This window comes from Lucilia sericata, unplaced genomic scaffold (assembly GCF_015586225.1).
Source record: "Lucilia sericata isolate MDLA Ls3-8-SP2 unplaced genomic scaffold, ASM1558622v1 Contig001984F_arrow, whole genome shotgun sequence".
NCBI lineage: Eukaryota > Metazoa > Arthropoda > Insecta > Diptera > Calliphoridae > Lucilia > Lucilia sericata.
In genome coordinates, this window is record NW_023995854.1 from 65,001 (window position 1) to 75,426 (window position 10,426).

The window sequence follows — 10,426 nt, forward strand, 5'->3', positions numbered from 1 at the left end:
GACTAGACTAGACTATAGACTAGACTAGACTATAGACTAGACTAGACTATAGACTAGACTAGACTAGACTGTAGACTAGACTATAGACTAGACTATAGACTAGACTATAGACGATAGACTAGACTATAGACTAGACTATAGACTAGACTATAGACTAGACGATAGACTAGACTATAGACTAGACTATAGACTAGACGATAGACTAGACTATAGTCAGGACTATAGACTAGACTATAGACTAGACTATAGACTAGACTATAGACTAGACTATAGACTAGACTATAGACTAGACTATAGACTAGACTATAGACTAGACTATAGACTAGACTATAGACTAGACTATAGACTAGACTATAGACTAGACTAGACTAGACTATAGACTAGACTAGACTATAGACTAGACTATAGACTAGACTATAGACTAGACTATAGACTAGACTATAGACTAGACTATAGACTAGACTATAGACTAGACTATAGACTAGACTATAGACTAGACTATAGACTAGACTATAGACTAGACTATAGACTAGACTATAGACTAGACTATAGACTAGACTATAGACTAGACTATAGACTAGACTATAGACTAGACTATAGACTAGACTATAGATTAGACTATAGACTAGACTATAGACTAGACTATAGACTAGACTATAGACTAGACTATAGACTAGACTATAGACTAGACTATAGACTAGACTATAGACTAGACTATAGACTAGACTATAGACTAGACTATAGACTAGACTATAGACTAGACATAGACTAGACTATAGACTAGACTATAGACTAGACTATAGACTAGACTATAGACTAGACTATAGACCTAGACTATAGACTAGACTATAGACTAGACTATAGACTAGACTATAGACTAGACTATAGACTAGACTATAGACTAGAACTATAGACTAGACTATAGACTAGACTATAGACTAGACTATAGACTAGACTATAGACTAGACTATAGACTAGACTATAGACTAGACTATAGACTAGACTATATGACTAGACTATAGACTAGACTATAGACTAGACTATAGACTAGACTATAGACTAGACTATAGAAGACTAAGACTATAGACTAGACTATAGACTAGACTATAGACTAGACTATAGATAGACTATGACAACTATAGACTAGACTATAGACTAGACTATAGACTAGACTATAGACTAGACTATAGACTAGACTATAGACTAACTATAGAACGAGACTATAGACGAGACTATAGACTAGACTAACTATAACTATACTATAGACTAGACTATAGACTAGACTATAGACTAGACTATAGACTAGACTATAGACTAGACTATAGACTAGACTATAGACTAGACTATAGACTAGACTATAGACTAGACTATAGACTAGACTTAGACTAGACTATAGACTAGACTATAGACTAGACTATAGACTAGACTATAGACTAGACTATAGACTAGACTATAGACTAGACTATAGACTAGACTATAGACTAGACTATAGACTAGACTATAGACTAGACTATAGACTAGACTATAGACTAGACTATAGACTAGACTATAGACTAGACTATGACTAGACTATAGACTAGACTATAGACTAGACTATAGACTAGACTATAGACTAGACTATAGACTAGACTATAGACTAGACCTATAGACTAGACTATGATAGACTATAGACTAGACTATAGACTAGACTATAGACTAGACTATAGACTAGACTATAGACTAGACTATAGACTAGACTATAGACTAGACTATAGACTAGACTATACTAGACTATAGACTAGAGACTAGACTATAGACTAGACTATAGACTAGACTATAGACTAGACTATAGACTAGACTATAGACTAGACTATAGACTAGACTATAGACTAGACTATAGACTAGACTATAGACTAGACTATAGACTAGACTATAGACTAGACTATAGACTAGACTATAGACTAGACTATAGACTAGACTATAGACTAGACTATAGACTAGACTATAGACTAGACTATAGACTAGACTATAGACTAGACTATAGACTAGACTATAGACTAGACTATAGACTAGACTATAGACTAGACTATAGACTAGACTATAGACTAGACTATTGACTAGACTATAGACTAGACTATAGACTAGACTATAGACTAGACTAGACTAGACTATAGACTAGACTATAGACTAGACTATAGACTAGACTATAGACTAGACTATAGACTAGACTATAGACTAGACTATACTAGACTATAGACTAGACTAGACTAGACTATAGACTAGACTATAGACTAGACTATAGACTAGACTAGACTAGACTATAGACTAGACTAGACTAGACTATAGACTAGACTATAGACTAGACTATAGACTATAGACTAGACTAGACTGACTATAGACTATATAATTCAGACTATATTCCAAAATATTATTATTAGACTCAGCTATAGTCCAGAATTATATATGCACAATTTGTGCTCATCCTTTAGCAACTCTGAAAACCTCACACACATTAATATTGAAACTGAATATCAATAATTGAAACTCGCTTCTACTCCTCCTACTACTCCCCCTCTCATTACACAAATATGCTCTCAGTCGAGCAATGAATTAATTTTATTGAGTTGTTTAATTACTGAAGTGTTATGCTACAGCGTTATACACCCACGTCAGCATAGAGTGTGTATTAGTGTGTGTATGTTTTGGTAATTGTATTTGTCACTGCTCTACCGTTGTTTTGTTGTTTTTCTACTGTTTTTATACACCTACACAGATACGATGTAATACCCTGCTGTTCGGAGTGACGTTTGGGATCTTGTAAAGTCAATCGACTCGTTATAGACTATAATCAATCTTTGCTTTGATTAGAAGAACCCCAACTACACTGCATTTGACTTAGGACTATATTATTTGATGTCACTACAGCACCTATTGAATACATGCTATTTTTACAATGGATATACCGATGTCTTTTAAACTGCTGGGCATTTTCGTTAAGGGCTCACATAAAAGAGGAGCTAGAACTCATTAAATAACTTTGTGTGTACGAGATTAAGGATGTAGATGAATGTATTTGTGTGTGTGTGTAAATGTCGGTGTTGTACTCGAATCTACACACACTATTGAACTGGAAAGATGTGTCGAACCATGAAAAAATTATTAGGTGAAAAGGAAATTTAATTCTGTCAAATTAAACTTTAATCAAATTCAATTGGAAATTATTATGGGGAAAGAGAAATTTATGTTTTCCACTTGCTAACATAATTTTCCATTAAAAAGAACTTAAAAAAGGACATGTATATTAAGAACAATAAATTTCAATTGAGTTTATCATGGAAAAAATATGTACATAATTTGTATTATACATACTTATATACATATTAAAAAAAGACATTAAGAGATAAAAGTAATTTAACATCAAGTTTTCGAAGGATACCTCAAGGACCCAAATCTTACAAATGTTCGAATTTTACTACTTAAATTAACAGAACCAAAGAACTATAACTGCAAAATATATCATAAATTCCGCGAATGCATTACTTTTTTAATACCTCTCGAATACTAATACTACTTGCCAACTAATCTAAGTAACGCTCTTAATTAACACTCTTCTTTTACAATAATATAATTCCCTGTAATACTCAATGGATTTACCGATAACAAAAAAAAAAAAACAACCTACAGGAGTATATATAACAAATATTCTAAAAATAGAAATCCAAAGATTAAATTGCAGTAGTTGTGGATATATTTAGAGTTCAACAAGGGTAAACATTACGTGGTAATGTTAATAGTAATATAATATCATTATAAATAAATTATATATTTAATTAATAAAATATATAGAAATAAGATATAAGAGTAATTTGGAACTTACCGGTATTGTGTAATTAATAGAAAAGTGTTCCATTAAAACTGCAAAGAAAACAAATATTGAAAAACAAAATTGTTAAATATTCTTAAACACATACATACAAACATATATGAACTAAAAAATATAGTATTACATAAATATAATGGACAAGCTATACAGTACAACCTATAAACAAGACTATAAATCGGAATTTAGTCCAGACTATAGATAAAACTAAAGTATAAACTATAGACCACACACTAAAGCAGACTTTAAACTAGACAATAGACTAGACTAAGGTCCAGACTATAGACAGACAACACTATAGTCCTTATTATATACTAAAGAATAATCAAGACTATAGGCTACACTATAGTCCACACTATATACCAGACATTAGCCCATACTTTAGACCATATACGAGAGTATATTTTAGTAGGCTACAGTCTAGTCACATTCTGAACTATAGTCTAGTGTAGACCATAGTCTAGTCTACTGTCTAAAGTCCATAGTCTGTACTATATAGCACTTTATAGTCTGGCCTACAGTCTACTTTATAGTCAAGTCTGTAGTTTAGTCTATAGTCTAGTCTATAGTCTAGTCTATAGTCTAGTCTATAGTCTAGTCTATAGTCTAGTCTATAGTCTAGTCTATAGTCTAGTCTATAGTCTAGTCTATAGTCTAGTCTATAGTCTAGTCTATAGTCTAGTCTATAGTCTAGTCTATAGTCTAGTCTATAGTCTAGTCTATAGTCTAGTCTATAGTCTAGTCTATAGTCTAGTCTATAGTCTAGTCTATAGTCTAGTCTATAGTCTAGTCTATAGTCTAGTCTATAGTCTAGTCTATAGTCTAGTCTATAGTCTAGTCTATAGTCTAGTCTATAGTCTAGTCTATAGTCTAGTCTATAGTCTAGTCTATAGTCTAGTCTATAGTCTAGTCTATAGTCTAGTCTATAGTCTAGTCTATAGTCTAGTCTATAGTCTAGTCTATAGTCTAGTCTATAGTCTAGTCTATAGTCTAGTCTATAGTCTAGTCTATAGTCTAGTCTATAGTCTAGTCTATAGTCTAGTCTATAGTCTAGTCTATAGTCTAGTCTATAGTCTAGTCTATAGTCTAGTCTATAGTCTAGTCTATAGTCTAGTCTATAGTCTAGTCTATAGTCTAGTCTATAGTCTAGTCTATAGTCTAGTCTATAGTCTAGTCTATAGTCTAGTCTATAGTCTAGTCTATAGTCTAGTCTATAGTCTAGTCTATAGTCTAGTCTATAGTCTAGTCTATAGTCTAGTCTATAGTCTAGTCTATAGTCTAGTCTATAGTCTAGTCTATAGTCTAGTCTATAGTCTAGTCTATAGTCTAGTCTATAGTCTAGTCTATAGTCTAGTCTATAGTCTAGTCTATAGTCTAGTCTATAGTCTAGTCTATAGTCTAGTCTATAGTCTAGTCTATAGTCTAGTCTATAGTCTAGTCTATAGTCTAGTCTATAGTCTAGTCTATAGTCTAGTCTATATAGTCTAGTCTATAGTCTAGTTATAGTCTAGTCTATAGTCTAGTCTATAGTCTAGGTCTATAGTCTAGGTCTATAGTCTAGTCTATAGTCTAGTCTATAGTCTAGTCTATAGTCTAGTCTATTAGTTCTAGTCTATAGGTCTAGTCTATCTAGTCTAGTCTATAGTCTAGTCTATAGTCTAGTCTATAGTCTAGTCTAATAGTCTAGTCTATAGTCTAGTCTATAGTTCTAGTCTATAGTCTAGTCTATAGTCTAGTCTATAGTCTAGTCTATAGTCTAGTCTATAGTCTAGTCTATAGTCTAAGTCTATAGTCTAGTCTATAGTCTAGTCTATAGTCTAGTCTATAGTCTAGTCTAGTCTAGTCTAGTCTAGTCTATAGTCTAGTCTATAGTCTAGTCTATAGTCTAGTCTATAGTCTAGTCTATAGTCTAGTCTATAGTCTAGTCTATAGTCTAGTCTATAGTCTAGTCTATAGTCTAGTCTATAGTCTAGTCTATAGTCTGTCTATAGTCTAGTCTATAGTCTAGTCTATAGTCTAGTCTAGTCTAGTCTATAGTCTAGTCTATAGTCTAGTCTATAGTCTAGTCTATAGTCTAGTCTATAGTCTAGTCTATAGTCTAGTCTATAGTCTAGTCTATAGTCTAGTCTATAGTCTAGTCTATAGTCTAGTCTATAGTCTAGTCTATAGTCTAGTCTATAGTCTAGTATATCTAGTCTATAGTCTAGTCTATAGTCTAGTCTATAGTCTAGTCTATAGTCTAGTCTATAGTCTAGTCTATAGTCTAGGTCTATAGTCTAGTCTATAGTCTAGTCTATAGTCTAGTCTATAGTCTAGTCTATAGTCTAGTCTATAGTCTAGTCTATAGTCTAGTCTATAGTATAGCCTATAGTTTAGTCTCTATAGTCTAGTCTATAGTCTAGTCTATAGTATAGCCTATAGTCTAGTCTCTATAGTCTAGTCTATAGTCTAGTCTCTATAGTCCTAGTCTATTGTCTAGTCTATAGTTTATTCTACTCCATAGACTATAATCATTCCAAAAGATTGGACTATAGTCTAGTCTAGTCTAGACTATAATATATCCAAAAGTTTGGACTATTGTCAAGTCTATAGCCTGGTCTGTAGTCTAGTTTATAGTTTAGACTATAGTCTAACCTTGTTCTTATTGTTACTTAGTTATTGACTAAATACTATATCGGTTTAAATTTACTAGTACCAAATATACTAGTACCAGTATAAAGTACCAAATAAACACTTTAAGTAGTTGTATTTTTTAAATTTAAGCTTAAGATTTTCTTCTCCTAAATAAATTACCACAGCTACCAATTACTAAATGTTGCTGGTGATACAAGTAATAAGTGGTTAATATAGTATGAAGGTAAAAAAACCTAACTAGATGGCTGAATGACTACATAGATGGATGGATGAATGTTTCGTTGGTTGACTAATTGTTAAACATCACATAAACTAACATCACGATACGATACGTACGACACGATACAGAGCAGCATAAACCTAAACGACTATGGAGTCAACAAAGGCGCAGCAGAGCGGGTTGCAATATGTGGCAAGCAACTTGTCATGAGGTTTTTGTGGCGGGAATTGTACAGAGTGTTAAATATTAATATTTGCAACTTGGTTGTATTACTGTTGTCGCTGCAGTGGTTGTTTGGAACTCATGTTATTGTTGTAATTGTTGGTTTGTTTCTACCTTTTGGTTTCTCTTTTGTTGTTGTTGTTTTTGTATAGAAATTTCAAGGACATCCGTTTCAAATGCGACATCAACTGACGTTAAATGACAATCAACATGCGGTGTATGACCTTAAAGCAAAATGTACAAAACAACTTGAAGTTTGTGTTTTTTTATGAGAGCCTTATAGTCCATACTCCAGAAGGCAAGAAAATTGTACGTTAGTACTTTTTGTTTGGTACGGTATCTAAATAAAAGTACCAATAACATTTTTGAAAAGTAATTAAAATGATAAGCGGGTACTTTTTTGGGATTTGATCAAGGATTTTATATTATAGACAAATTTTACAAATAAAAGAAATATTTCATCCCTCTGGACCATATCATGCCGAACGCAGAAATACATATGTATGTATATTATCTTGGAACTTTATAAGGATCCAAATTATATATGAAATTAAGTTTTGATGGTTCTAGAAATTAGATACTATTTTTCATTTTTTTAAATTTTTAAATTTATATTACCCATCTCTGATGTGGGCATAATATTTTATAAAGAAAAAAAAAACGACAAACTAAACTGGCCACAAGGAGTGTTCTTTGTTTTTGTAAGTTGTTGTAACGTTTTTTTTTTTATTTGCAAAAACAACAAAATATTAAGATATAAAATAACTGCTAAAGGAAAGCGAAATTGAACGTGCAAAATCGTACAACCAACTAAATGGCTACTAGTGCTACTCGTGACTATAAATGTATACAAATGTATATGTAATTGTATTAGGGAGACCAATTTTTTATGCAACGAAATTTTAACTACTCTAGACTAGACTATGCTCCAGACTGTAGACTACTCTATATGCCAAAGTTTGTAATAGTAAAGATTAGTATATATCTATAATACCGACTATAGACTAGATTAAAGTATAGACCATGGACTAGACTATAGTCCAAATTTAGTCCAGACTATAGGCTAGATTATAGATGCAACTAGACTATAGTACAGACTATAGGACAGAATATATGCCAGGCTATAAAACAAACTCTAGACTGTACTATATACCACACTATATATTAAAGACTATATCCCAAACTATAGACCAGACTATAGACCAAACTATAGCCCAGACTATATATTATAGGCCAGACTGTACACTATATTATAGACCAGACTATAGACCAGATTATAGTTCGGACTATAGACGAGACTATAGTCTGGTTTATAAACTAGTCTTTAAATCGGACTATAGCCCAGGTAATAGCGCAGAATATAGTCCGGATTATAGGCTAGACTATAGCTCAGACTATACACTAGACTATATACCAGACCATAATCCAGACTATAGTCTATATATAGGCCACACTATAACCAGACTATAAACTAAACCATAGACCAGATTATAGTTAGCTATAGACAAGATATTACCCAAGCAAACTATAGACTATAATCCAGGCCATAGACTCGACTATAGACCAGAATATCTGCCAGACAATAGAATAGACTATAGCCCAGACAATAGACCAGTCTATAGTCCAATCTATAGGCTAGACTATTGACTATAGACCAAACTCTGTTCTATAGTCTGGATTATAGTGTAGTCCATAATCTAGACTATAGCCTAATCTATAGTTGTCACTATAGTCTAGCCTATAGTTTAGTCACAGACTATAATCTGGTCTATAATCTAGTCTATAGTCACTATAGTTTAGTCACAGACTATAATCTAGTCTATAATCTAGTCTATAGTCAGGATTATATTCTGGTCTATAGTCTAGTGTATAGTCCAGATTATAGACTAGACCAAAGATTATACTATAATCCAGACTAAATACTAGACTATAATGCAGACTATAGATCAAATTATAATAAAGAAAATAAACCTGGCTATAATCAACACTATAATCGAGACTATAAACCGGACTAGAAACTAGACTAAAGACCAGACTATAGCCAAGACTATAGTCCAGAATATAGTCCAGACTATAGTCCAAACTTTAGAGTACACTATAATCCAGACTATAATCCCGACTATAGACCAGAATATAGTCCAGACTATAGAGTAGACTATAGTCCAGAATATCTATAGTACAGTCGTGGTCTGGATTATAGTATGGATAGACTATGAGAGACTATACTAAGGCCAGACTATAGTCCACACTATAGTCCCAACTTTAGTCTACATTACCTATAGTCTATAGTCCAAACTATAGACAGACTAAACACTAGACTATAATCCAGATTACTGACTAAACTAAAGACCATACTATAGTCCCAACTTTAGACTACATTATAATCCAGACTATAATCCCGACTATATACCAGAATAAAGTCCTGACTATTTATAGTCTAGTCGTAGTCTGGATTATAATCTGGTCTATAGTTTAGTCTATATAGTGTAGTCTAAAGTTGGGACAATAGTCTGGACTATAGTCTGGTTTTTAGTACAGTCTCTAGTCTGGATTATAGTCTGGTCTATAGTCTAGTCTATAGTCTAGCCTATAGTCCAAACTATAGACAAACTAAAGACTAGAATATAATCCAGACTATAATCCAGACAAGAGACTATACTAAAGATCAGACTATAATCCCAACTTTAGAGTACAATATAATCCAGACTATAGACCAGACTATAATACCGACTATATACCAGAATATAAGCCAAACTATAGACTAGAATATAGTCTAGACTATTTATAGTCTAGTCGTGGTCCGGATTATGGTCTGGTCTATAGTCTAGTCTATAGTCCAAACAATAGACAGACTAAAGACTAGACTATAATACAGACTAAAGACTACACTGTGGACTGAATTATAATAAAGAAAATAAACCAGACTATAGTCCACATTATAGACTAGGCTAATCCAAAGTAAAGTCCAGTCTATATACCAGACTATAATCCCGACTATAGACCAGAATATAGTCCAGACTATAGATCAGACTATAGTCCAGACTATCTATAGTTTAGTCTATAGTCCAAACTATGGACAGACTTAAGACTAGACTATAATCCATACTAGAGACTAGATTAAAGACCAGACTATAGTCCAGACTATAGACCAGACTATAGTCCAAACTATAGTCCAGAATTTAGTCCCAGCCTTAGACTACACTATAATCCAGACTATAGACCAGACTATAATCCCGACTATAGACCAGAATATAATCTACACTATAGACCAGACTATATTCCAGGCTATAGCCTAGACTAAAGACCTGACTATAGACTAGACTAATGCGAACTAAAGTCCAGTCTATATACCAGACTTTAGTCAAGACTACATAGTTATAAACTAGAATATAGAGAAGACTATAGAACCTTTTTCAAAAAATATATTTTTTATTTTTCTCGTATTTAATACATTAATACGGACTGTTTGAGAGGTATTGCTACAAAAAAGT

The 10,426-nt window shown here is 32.6% G+C and overlaps 1 long non-coding RNA gene across 1 annotated transcript in view; it reads right to left on the minus strand.

Moving 5' to 3' along the window:
• Positions 1–3,904, minus strand: part of LOC119613134 — a 63,632-nt gene extending 59,728 nt beyond the window's left edge. The window contains exon 1 of the long non-coding RNA XR_005232207.1: positions 3,857–3,904. This is a non-coding gene — a long non-coding RNA (uncharacterized LOC119613134). The remainder of the gene's footprint in view (positions 1–3,856) is intronic.
• Between the last annotated feature and the right edge of the window lie 6,522 nt (positions 3,905–10,426).